The sequence below is a fragment of the Macrobrachium rosenbergii genome, chromosome 7 (assembly GCF_040412425.1).
Source record: "Macrobrachium rosenbergii isolate ZJJX-2024 chromosome 7, ASM4041242v1, whole genome shotgun sequence".
NCBI classification, from domain to species: domain Eukaryota; kingdom Metazoa; phylum Arthropoda; class Malacostraca; order Decapoda; family Palaemonidae; genus Macrobrachium; species Macrobrachium rosenbergii.
This window is the reverse complement of record NC_089747.1, coordinates 64,942,452-64,955,561: the sequence shown is the minus strand read 5'-3', so window position 1 is coordinate 64,955,561 and position 13,110 is coordinate 64,942,452.

Below are 13,110 nucleotides of genomic sequence, written 5' to 3'. Positions count from 1 at the left end.
CGTGGCGAGAATTCTTCAACCAAACTCCAAGTCCTGAGAGACTCCAAAAAAATTCTACGTCACACAAGGCGAGAATTTCTAATTCCTGTGGGAAACCCAAAATTAAGTCCTTTTGAGACATTATATTAGTGTATTTCACACACATCTAAGCCCTTACGAGACTGATCATTCTAGTTCATTAGAACAACTCCTTAATTTCACGCTACAGCCAGCCAAGTCCGAGCATGACATAAAATCCAGTTATGTCTTCTGAGACATATTAAATTTTAACAAAGTCTCCTCAGACTTATTGATCAACTGTCTTATTCAGACAGATCCATTCTCCTGCAGTCTGAACAATTGAGTGTTTCAGATTCCTGCAATTGAGTCTTTTCAGACGTATTTGATTCGTTAGAAAGTCCAGTCAGTATAACCATTACTTCAAGATGGCTAATACCAGAGCCCAACAAAACGAGCACTTCAAATTCTACGTGTCTGCTGGAAAGGATATGGGACTATCAGGGCAAGATCTGAGAGACTGGGTTCAAGAGCGAGTGGATGATGCCAAGGTGGAGAGGGAGAAAGAACGTGCGGAGAAGGAGAAAGAACATGCGGAGAGAGAGAGAGAAAGAATTGCCCAAGAGGCGGAGAAGGAGAAAGAACGTGAGGAGAGAGAGAGAGAAAGAATTGCCCAAGAGAGACGAGAAGACTTAGAACATCAAGAACGGGAGAAAGAATGGCAGGAGAGAGAGAGAGAGAACACGTCCATGAGCTCCAGATGTTAGAACGACAGAATGCCACCCCACCACCTGCGGCAGGAATGAGTGCCCTCAGCCAAGCTCACTCGTTCATGTCAAAATGGACGGAGTCCGAGCCTGAAGTATGGCTTGCAAGGGCCGAACGAGTCCTGGAGTGCTGCGACCTCTCCCCCGCGAAACTCTCCCTTGTTCCCACTAAATTCCTGGGCGGAAAGGCACTCGTTGCCTACCACGCCCTTTCGGCAGAAGATAGGGAAACTGGGAAGCCGTCGCCAGCGGTTCTGGCGTGCGAGATTACCCCGAGTGGAGGAGACATTGGAGAGAGCAGCCAAGAGAAGCAGGCCAGTCTTGGTCCGATTGGGCGTACCATTCGGAGCGGGCATTAGCAAAATGGCTCGAGTCCAAACGAGCCACGAGTGCCGCCAAAATACTAAAAAAATTTAAGTTCGAGCATTTCCTGTGCTACGCCCCTCCTGCCCTCGCCACTCATGTAGTGGAAAAAGCCCAAGCAACACTCACCGAGTGTTGCCGGATAGCAGACATGTGGGAAACTCACCACCCTTAAGAAGGATCCATATGGCGGAAGATAAATCCCCCGTCCCTCCTCGGACGATCAAATTCCCACAAGAATGGGAACTCGGGCAAGCCCCTAACTTGCCATTATTGCAAGAAGATGGGGCATTCCTCCGAACAGTGCCGGAGCAAGAAACTGGCGTCCCTCTCTCCCTGAAAACCGCCCAATAAGTCGCATGCGCCCTCTGCAGGGGCAGCACGGAAAGACTTCAGCCAGACTTTTGCACGGTGTGCAATGTTTATGGCCATTCTCCCGCATGGGTGAAATGCCCGAACAATAACAAATCAAATACTCCCACCGTTACCTTGGCCGTCACAGATCCCAAGTCACTGGGCCCTCCTGCCGAAGGTCCAATATCTCTGGCGCCTCCACGAGTCATGGCATTCGAGGACTCGGGCGCGTAGATCTCCCTCATATGAAGGGATAGAGTCCCCTATGGAGCTAACGTCAGTAGACGAAAACTCGTCACGATCAAGGGAGTAAATCAATTCAAAATGATACTCCCTACAGTCCAATTGAGAGTCACAAGACCTCAACAATCAAAAATTTGCAATCTTGCAATAGCAAGCCATCTCCCCGGAGGCTATGATGTCATCCTGGGACAGGACTTTCATCCCCCACAGAAATCACGACAATCTAGGGGTCCACATTCCCCAACTCATTCCTCGGGCGCGAGTAATCCTCCCCCGCTTCTACCTCAGTCAAGAATGGCGCCCCCTGGGTCCTAGGAGGATGTGCAGTCCCTACCAGTGCCACCTGAGTAAGATGTACAGTGGCCCCCTCAATTGGTTCCTGATCCCATTCTAGTGCCCGGTCCTGCCTTAGTGCCAGTGCCAGGGCCCCAATCAGATCTCCCTCCCGGAGATGCCAAATTCCTGCCGGTGCCACTTGCATGCACCGAGCAGTGCCAAGCTTCGTCCGTCCTGACCAACGAGCACAAGAAACCTTTGATAGTGCCTGACTCTGCCCTAGTGCCAGCGCCAGAGCACAACCCCGATCTCCATTCAAGGAATCTAACTCAGGACCCCCTCTCTTCCCCCGGCCTGGCACCGCTACCGGTGTCTGTAAGAGAGATGGTTCCTCTCAACCGCAGCGGAAGTTCGCCTAAAGGTGTGGCCTCGCAACCCGTGCCTGAGCTGGTCATTGATACCTGTGAGCCGCTAATGCCGCCCCCGACCACCTCCTCTCTGCCTCAGTCCGTCGCCGACGCAGTTGCAAGTCAGGATTCTGCCATCTCTCACTTGGCCGATGAACTACAAGAGCTGCGACGGATCATGATAGAACCAGCACGGAAACCTCCTGCGTCAGCTGTCGCAGCAGCAGCCCAGGTGGCACGCCATGCTGCCCTCCGGTCTCAGGCCCTCCTCTTCCCCGGCCGAGGACAACTGTCCCACTAGGAAAGGTTCGAGGCATAATTACCATTGGCGTGGGAACTTCCAGGTAGTTTACAAAGAGCTCTAGAGCTCCCCTGGCACCTGTGCCACCATTTCATTTTTCGAAGGTCTTGGCACCTCTAATCCAGAAGGGGATGTCAGGCCCTCCAGTATCTTCTTCCGTTCCTTAGGAACTTCTATCCCTTATCATTTCCTATTTAATCCTTTTCTTAAATTATCCCCACAAGAGGCAATTAAGTACGGGATACCATTCCCCACAAATGTATAAATCATTAAGAATAACAGAGTGGGAAGTGGCACAAACTTGTGCCCATACCTTGGCACAGGGCATGCGTGTCAGCTCTTCCTGAAGGAGTCGTGCCCTTCGGGTGCACTTTTCTCGCCCTGGAGGCTGAAGTGATAGTCTGGGCCGTAATTTAAAGGCGAAGGACGATAAATTCCCACCTAACACAATAAAACCCTCACTCTATTTCCTTAGCTCTTCTGCCAATATCAATTACTCTTTTAGTTATTTATTTATCTTTCTCTTTTAATGAATCGCGAGTCATAGACTCTTGCCCTTGCGATTTTAAATGCCCCTTTCGTAAGCTCAGGGAGACGTGTTCCGCCTTTCATATGCGGTCACGTTTTCATTCGTAACATCCAGTTAATTTTTCCTTTTGTTATTATTATTGATTTTTTTCTTTTCCCCCTTCCCTTCCTTCTAAGAACTCTGTTTTGTCCTAGACCCCACGTCTTTTGTCTGCTCACCCCGTCATAACATTGAGTGTCTATTTATAGCTCGTACCCGAGTGTGGGCAGTGGACGCATAAAATTAGCTAGTTTAAGGTTAGCGAATTAAAACTCACAAACACTCTCGCTCACCTACAACTGTCAAAACACCCCAGAGTAAGGGTCGGGTTGGCGAATTAGGTATAGTCCTTACAATATCACATAAAGGGAATGCCATTTACAAAAATAAACGCTGTTTTGTCATTTATACAGCCTCTTCAAGGCACACTGTACTAACTGCATGCCTTGTTGATTTAGAATTAAGGAACTTATATGTAAATTAATTCTTAAATTTTGTCTCCTGCCTCAAAATTATCTTGTCCTCGTAATCTTAAAGTAACGTATACCGTAAACTTGAAGAAACTTTAGCATCAATGCGATGGAAGTATTTTCCATTTTGTGTGAGGGTAGAGTAAAGTAAAAGTTTTTCCATTTCTTGTGAGAGAAGAATACAGTAAGTCAGCTGTGCAGACGTCTGGGATATCAACATACAAGCCTGAATGGAGGCTTGTATGTTTTCCTCCGTGGGGAGCTATTGTAATAACCCAGACGTCTCGCTCAGAGCGCCGCCCCCCCACCTAATTTACCCCTTTTTGTTTATTAAGAACCGCATGGCTGATCGTATTATCAACACTCTGATCTGTCCCTTTTTTTGCCTGGAACAGATATTGAGATGACAGATACAGGGGCCAGGAAGATATTTTATGCCACTCCCTTAAGAAGATTAGCCCAACTAATCTTCTTAAATGGACTTTCTAAAGGCAAGTTAAGCTGCTCGAAATGTCTTACACCCGCAGGACCTAGGAAGAGGCCCCCCCCCCCAACCCGAATTGCTGAACACCTGGCTGTGATTCATCCTTGGACAAGACTCATAGCCCTGGCCACGTGCCTTATAAGGGAGAGGAGCCGTAAGCAGCAGTTAGTTAGTTGTGATAGCATAAGACATGCAGATGCAGTAAGAGTCCTCCACGCGGGCGTGCGGTAACTTTGCTGAGAGCTCCCCCTTCATCCCTGTCCGACTCCCGACTCCAGATTCGTCTCCAGTCATCCTCGAGAGAAACGCCATACATGTGATCTTCCCTCGTCCTTATTTCGTCAGAGACCAGCTCCCCCTAAGGTAAAGTGGAGTAAAGACTTTTCGGTCACGAAAGTTTGCCCTTTAGAAAGCCTGGAGTACCAGCATTTCATTTCTGCCCTTGTGCCTGTTTATCCCATGCCATTTTCAATGTCCTGTGTTCGAGTGTAAAAGTGGTCATTCATTCCTCGAGTCTTTGGGCGTCCTCAGTGCAAACTCGAGTCATATTCGGTGTTGTATTGTTCCTTTACTGGCGTGTAATGGATAAATCTCTCTTGCAGATCGACCCATTCGCAGTGGACTCATCTTGGCCTGTGCCTTGCCTTTATTCAAGACTCCAGCCAAAGGATCTTCAGGCGTTGCAAGCCCTTTATAAATTTATTTATCCATTTTCTCTTCAAATGCTTGCTTTTGTAAATATAATTCTTTAATTTAGCCGAAGTGTTTACGTAACATTTCCTTATGAAGTAGAGCCTTCAGCTCATAAATTCTCCCCTTTTTATTATTTTTTTTACGATTCCCCTTTACGCAAGTCAGAACTCCAAGGCCAATTAAATAAAGTTTCCGTTGCCAGCCTGTAAAATACCATAAACTCAGGGAAATACGTAAAAAAAAAAAAAAAAAAAAAAAAATATATATATATATATATATATATATATATATATATATATATATATATATATATATATATATATATATATATATATATATATATATATATATGTGTGTGTGTGTATATATATATATATATATATTATAAAATAAATTCATGTGTGTGTTGTGTGTGTGTGTAACATATTTTACATAAATAATCGATAGACTGCAAGGGTTGTGACAAGAGAAAATATGTCCATATATGCATAAATAATATGTATATATATATATATATATATATATATATATATATATATATATATATATATATATATATATATATATATATGTTAGTGAATGTTGGCAGTAAGTTTTCCTTTATGGAAATGTCGTTAAATATAACAGCGAAGTTGCAGTTTATTAGTTTCTTACTAATGTTCTCAATTTTCCTTATTATCATCCTTTGTTCTTCATTCAACTGATGGAGTAAAGCACCAAAGTTCATTTTGATAGACGTTTTATTGGTGAGCACGTTTCGTCTCTTCTAGAGACATCTTCGGCTACAAATGAGTGTTTACAAAGAAATTCACACATATATACTATATAACGTTCTTTCGAGGCAACTTGAAGAACTCTCGGTCCTTCAAGATGCCTTCCAACAAAATTCCTTTCTTCGATTTACTACAGAGATAAATGACTACAACGGCTCCCTGCCATTCCTAGATGTGATGGTAACAGCTGCCTTAGACGAATTTCGGACGACCGTCTACACAAAGAAAACTAATACGGGAATGTGTCTTACTGCAAATAGTGAATTTCCACCAAATACTTGAAAAGTATGATTAATGCATATATCGTTTGAGCATTTATTCATTGTAGTTCGTGGACTTCATTGCACACCGAACTGGAAAGATGTACTCAGGTTCTTGTGAACAACGGGTACTCAAATATATATATGTATATGTATATATATATATATATATATATATATATATATATATATATATATATATATATATATATATATATATATATATATATATATATATATATAAATGGATAGTTTTTGCATCCGAAGGAAAATGGAGAAAGCAAGAATGTTCTTAAATTATATTACAGAAATTATATGAGCACTGCTTACAAGACAGACGAGAAGGTACTTCGAGAAATTGTAGGACGACGAGTAATACCGATAGAGGAAAATACTAAAATTGACCTGCAGCTATATTATAAGAACTTAAGAACTGCCAACTTGATAATAAAGAATAACTCTCACAACAAGAGGCGCTCTCTTGATAGGTGCAACGTAGTATAAAAGCATACATGTAAAATCGCGAACTGCAAGTCGCGAAATATTACTGATATTGGAAATACTACAACTTGACTATCAAGAAGACTTACTATGCATTTGCAAAATGGTAGCATTAAAAATCCCACGAGAGAGACACACACGATGAGGCTCTAACCAGGTAAATGCTCGAGGCCAACACCGAAATTATTGAGGCAATATACGTAAATATTTATAAGCCTAAACGTGCAAGGAATCAACGCAATCATTCTACCTTCCGATCGTGAAAGGAGAAGAAATACAGCAGACTAAAAATGTGTCGCCGATGTTGGACTTATGAAAATATTTTAGTTATCCTTATTTTTGTCATGTTTTACCTTGTTCTATCCTGATATTGATAACTTTGTATTTACATTTTACTTATATTTTTTACGTGTGTAAAAACTATATTAATTTTACATATACTATTTGAATATCTTTTAACGGTTCTTTGTTGACCATCTATTTTCAACTATCTCTATTTCGTCTGGTTGTTTCTAAGTATGTAAATACCTAAATAGCAATTCTTGGTAATTGTTAACAGCCATCTGTAAACAAGTTTACTAACAAACCTGAATGTTTTAACTGTTAATTTCAAAACGCTAACTGCCGAATATTGAATTTTTACCATTAAATAGTCATATTTTTGACAAGTATTCCATCGAAAGAATATTATATATATGTGTGAATTTCTTTGCAAGCGCTCACTTGTAGCCGAAGATGTCTCTAGAAGAGACGAAACGTCCTAACCAATGAAAACGTCCGTCAAAATGAACTTTGGCGCTTTACTCCATCAGTTGCCTGAGGAACAGAGGAAGATAATAAGGACAATTGAGAACATTATAAGAAACTAATATATATATATATATATATATATATATATATATATATATATATATATATATATATATATATATATATATATAGAGAGAGAGAGAGAGAGAGAGAGAGAGAGAGAGAGAGAGAGAGAGACGTTTATTTATGCATATATGGACACCATATCCTCCTGTCACAACCCTCGCAGTCTGTAAATTTATTTTGGTAAAATTTGTTATTTGCATTATTAATAGAGAGAGAGAGAGAGAGAGAGAGAGAGAGAGAGAGAGAGAGAGAGAGAGAGAGAGAGAGACTTAATTTATTTAATGGAAAATGAAACAAGAGCTTTAAATATATGGCAATAGCATAAATTTAAAAGTAAAAATAGACTCAAAGTCAAATATCCTCGTCAAATACTAGAAAATAGCAGGCACGCATATGCATATATATATATATATATATATATATATATATATATATATATATATATATATATATATATATATATATATATATATATATATATATATATATATATATATATATAATATAAAAATGGATGTGTGTGTGTGTGATCCAGCATAACTCTGAAACGCATTGAGCAATTTCAATCATAGCCTGCTTGGTATACATATGACTTACTCTGGAAAAGAATACTGTAGGGGTAAGATATAACTAGAACAAAGGGGCACCAATGGGTATTTGAATGAGCATTAATTGAGAGAGAGAGAGAGAGAGAGAGAGAGAGAGAGAGAGAGAGAGAGACAGACAGACAGACAGACAGACAGACAGAGAGAGATTAAATCCGCACACATATTAATTTTCGTGATTACAAGGGCGTGAATTTCAGACTCACCGCTATTTAACACGAGATATACGTTACAAGTTGATATTTGTACACCGCCAAGTTGGAAAATATTCGTTCAAACTGCAGGTATACGAATATGAGGTCAAGATTCTTGATAAATGATGTGTTTCAAATACTAACACCACCAGGTTTCAGATTAATTCTTTGGCGAGGGATCTTCAGCCTGTGTTAATTATTTTCCCAGTAAACTGGGAATAATAATTTTAGGTTTAAAAGTGGCATAAAATCTCTCTTTTCGTTTGCATATCAACATAATTCAAATCGTTTTCAAATATTTATTGAAATTTTTCTGCATAGGGATGTTGTCACGCAATCTAAAGTAGCTTTCTTTTTTGCGACAATGAATGAGTTGAAGAGAGCAGATTATGTTTGGTATTAGTCTTTCCTGTCTAAGAACAGAATCTGCAGAATTGCATATATCACTGATTCGTCAGCGAATGCACAATTCAATCTCTTTTTAATTTCCACATCTGATTAATAATGTTGAACCTATGCGTGATCCTTAATCTTGCCTTCCTTATACATAAATCGAAATTCTCAAATTGTAGGTTAGGAGATGACTTCTGAAAAGAGGAAATATTGCATAATTAAACTGACTGTAAAAGAGCCATGCCACTGAGTAAGGAAAGGGTAGTACGATTCCTAACGACGTGAAGGGTATACGATATAGGCAGCGTATGCATACGAAAAAAGTATATAGAGAAATGATGTATGGTGTAACAGATTAATTGTTTAGTTTTTAGAGTGTAAAGAGAGCGTAAATATGGCCATGCAGAAACTGGTCAATATGCTGTGTGTGTGTGTGTGTTTCAGAGAGAGAGAGAGAGAGATGTCAATAAGTGTAGAAGAGTTACGATTAAATAAATAGATTTTTGTGAATTATTCACGTATCGTATGCAGTATTTTTCAAAATATTTCTTAGGCATTTCTTTGTAAAACTAGCAAACATGGTGCCCATGCTGATCCACATTATTTGGACTCTCGGCGATATATTTGTCCGAAGCAAATCCAATTACTTTCCCGCTCAAATTAAAATTATCTTTTTCGTATTTGTTTTGTTTTGCAAAATAAATAAGTAAGAAATGCGCCGAAGTTTCTTCGACGCGATTTCGGCGCGATCGAGTTTTCTGTACAGCTCTATAACCAAGCCCACCGAAAATAGATCTATCTTTCGGTGGTTTCATATAATGCTTTATGAGCCGCGACCCATGAAACTTTAACCAGGGCCGGTGGTGGCCTGGCCTATATCATTGCCAGACGCACGATTATGGCTAACTTTAGCCTTAAATAAAATAAAAACTCCTGAGGCTATAAGGATGCAATTTGGTATGTTTGATGACTGGAGGATGTATGATCAATATACCAGCCCTCTAGCCTCAGTAGGTTTTTAAGATCTGAGGGCGGACAGAAAAAGTGCGGACGGACAGACAAAGTCGGCACAACAGTTTTGTTTTCCAGAAAACTAAAAGAAATCGGCAGTCCGGATTTCACTTAGGGCTGTAAAGAAGGGTTCGTTCATGCAATTTCTCAGAACTGATTTCTGAACTTAATTTAGAAAATGATATTACATCTCAGAGCAGCTCTTGATTAGACTTACCTGAATAATATGAATCCCGAAAAGAGACAAAGGTGTTGAATTTCTTATGAGCACCAGCTACAAAATGGGCCTTCTGGCAGAAAAAACACTGAATTATTATCATTCAGTTGTGAATACATCTTTCTGTTAATTACCTTCCAGCATTAATCAGACGGGTACTAATGAAAGGCTGTTTTTATTGACAAAGGAAGTTACAAGATTTACGAAATTGAAATTTATATTTTCCAGGAATGTCACTATGGAGAATGAGAGACCCGTGGAATGAAAAAGACGATGGACAAAGATTGAAGAGAAGGGAATAAAAAAAATAAGAACAGTTTATTTACAATGAAGAGACAAAGAGTCAATAAATGAAGTAACCACCTAGTTCGACCAAAGAATCAAGATTTTAGTTAGTGAGTACGAAATATGAGAGAGAGAGAGAGAGAGAGAGAGAGAGAGAGAGAGAGAGAGAGAGAGAGAGAGAGAGGGAGAGAGAGAGCACAGGCACACCAAAACAGTAAGGCAATTGTTTGATTGAATATCTCAGCGAATCAGCGATAAAAACTAAAATAAGCATTAAATAAAAGATCTTGGATCTCCCTTTCACCCTAGTTCCTTTATTTAATGATCTATGAAGGAACCTATGCAAGGTGTGTTCTCCACATCAAGAGAGGAGAGCTCATAAAATGGCTGAAGTAGTTAGGTTAAACATTCAGTATTTAATCGAATGATTTGCGAATAACATTTGACCCAAAAAGGTATGAAGAGGATCGAATTTTAAATGACATGGATGGTAGGCATCGCTAACCAAATCGCAAATAATATATGAGCTTTTATCACCAGTCAGTCAATATTCGTTGGTCAAAACGTAACACCGGGTAATACAAATAATGTCAGTTGAAAGCAATCAATAAAGAAATATTTGCTCGTCTTTTTTTAACAGGGGAACTAGCAAGTGAGTGGGAATTTTTTTCGTTATTAAGTAGACTGATCACAATTATTTCGTACTGATGATACAGTTTTAGGTGTCATATGTGGTAGTGTTCTATAAGATATATTCTACTTTCGGCTCAATAATTAAAAGTTTTTAAAAAGCATGCTAAATGAAGAGATTCGAAAATGGTAATGGCTACATTATTATCAATACGGTCGACTTTTCAGTATTTTTTTGAAGTGGCAAATATTTTTATTAATAACTTCACCTTTGTCATCGTATCACATGGCGTATATTGTTTTGCTTCATTCTTTGAAGTTAAAAGCTATCAATTTCTTGAGCGCAGATCTATCTCTCCATGTGTTATATATATATATATATATATATATATATATATATATATATATATATATATATATATATATATATATATATATATATATATATATATGTGTGTGTGTGTGTGTGTGTGTGTGTGTGTGTGTGTGTGTGTGTATGTATACACACACACACACACACACACACACACACACACATATATATATATATATATATATATATATATATATATATATATATATATATATATATATATATATATATATATATATATATATACAGAGTGAGAGAGAGAGAGAGAGAGATGAACTTAAATATTTACTCATCTATAATCTGTTGAGCGCAAATAGCCAGTGGGGACAATACAGAAAACTAAAAGGAATAGTAGTTCTGAAAATCTTGAGCAAAGGTAATTCTCTGAAAATGAAATATTTATCTCAAATTCGTGAATGGACCTGGACATAGTAAAAATAAGACTGACTCAGATGGAACAGATGCACTCAGAAATGGAAATAAGAGAGATTCTAAAACAGCATGTTAAAATTATGAAATAGCTGACTATAACAATTTCTGCGGTTTTACATTTTTAATTCTATTTAAATTATCGAATGAATATATAAATTGGTATAACGTTTTGAAATCATCGAATTTAGCTTTGAAAAAAACAGGAACAAACAGAAGTGACACAAAACTGCGTCTGAAAAGAGTTTCAGAGGACCTAATTAGCAAAGAATTTCTCCTCATTAGTGTCCCATTTCTTATGTAAAGAAAATTCAAGACAAAAGAAAAATAAACTTACGATATATCCTCATCATAACATATATCTTTGGTGAAGAGGTGTTTTTCATGAGCAATTTCATTTCTTTACAATTATATGACGTGATGTTCTTCTTCCACTGAGAAGGGGGAATAAACTCCCCCTACCAGCCGATACTTTAACCATGAATCTCAGCTAAACAAGCACCCAGGAAGCTGGGAGGGGAGGTCATCGAAAAAAAAGAAGTGCGAAGACCGTTACCTTGAGTGCTTTTGGTAGAGAGGAGGGCAAACAGGGCCCCCGAGGTAATTTGTTCTACAATGGCTGCCAAGGGCAAACATCTCCTGGCTGTGGCCTCTTAATGGGCAAACAAGTCCTCGTCTTGGGCGTTTTTTGTGCTGACAACAAAGACTGACGCAACGCCGCCCGTTCAAAAGACGTTTTCAAGGGATACGTTTCTGAACGTTCTTGACTTGTGAGTTTTCTGAAAAGAAAACTATTGTGCCGGCTTTGTCTGTCCGTCCGCACTTTTTCTGTCCCCACTTTTACTGCCAGCCCTCAGATCTTAAAAATTACTGAGGCTAGAGGACTAGAAATTGGTATGTTGAACATCCACCCTCTAATCATCAAACATAGCAAATTGCAGCCCTCGAGCCTCAGTAGTTTTTATTTTATTTAAGGTTAAAGTTAGCCATAATCGTGCATCTGGCAACGATATAGGCCATGCCACCATCGGGACGTGGTTAAAGTTTCATGGGCCGCGGCTCATACAGCATTATATGAGACCGCCAAAACATAGATATTTTTCGGTGGGCATTTTTTACTTGTTTTAATTGTTTTTACTTTCCTTTTCTCAGGTTAACTGGAAAGTAGATGGTATTAATTAGATACGTTGGTATTTAGTTCATATTTTTATCTCTTTTGAAAGTGGGTTAAAATCGGTCAGATGACGCTTTTGAATATCATCATCAAGTTCAGCTTTGAATATACAATGTAAAAAGATCTAGTATATAATTTGTATACTTTAGGTTCTCGTCTTTCAAGCACAAGACACCATAACCTCATCATCCTTAAAACCTTCTCCCTTAACCAGAGCCGGGCTAAAAGAACCAGTGATGGATGTCGAAATTTATCATCGAAAATTTAGTAACTTCGTCTTTTTATTAGCATTCTAGGAATAAGATAGATGATAAATTTCTACCATATCAGTAATAAGAACGAAGTTTTGTATATTTATTATAAACTAGAATAAAAATTAAAAAGACAAGAACATGAAAACGCCGTCATTAATGAAGGCAAAACCGCAAAAAAAATTGCCTAAGAACCTCTCTCTCTCTCTCTCTCT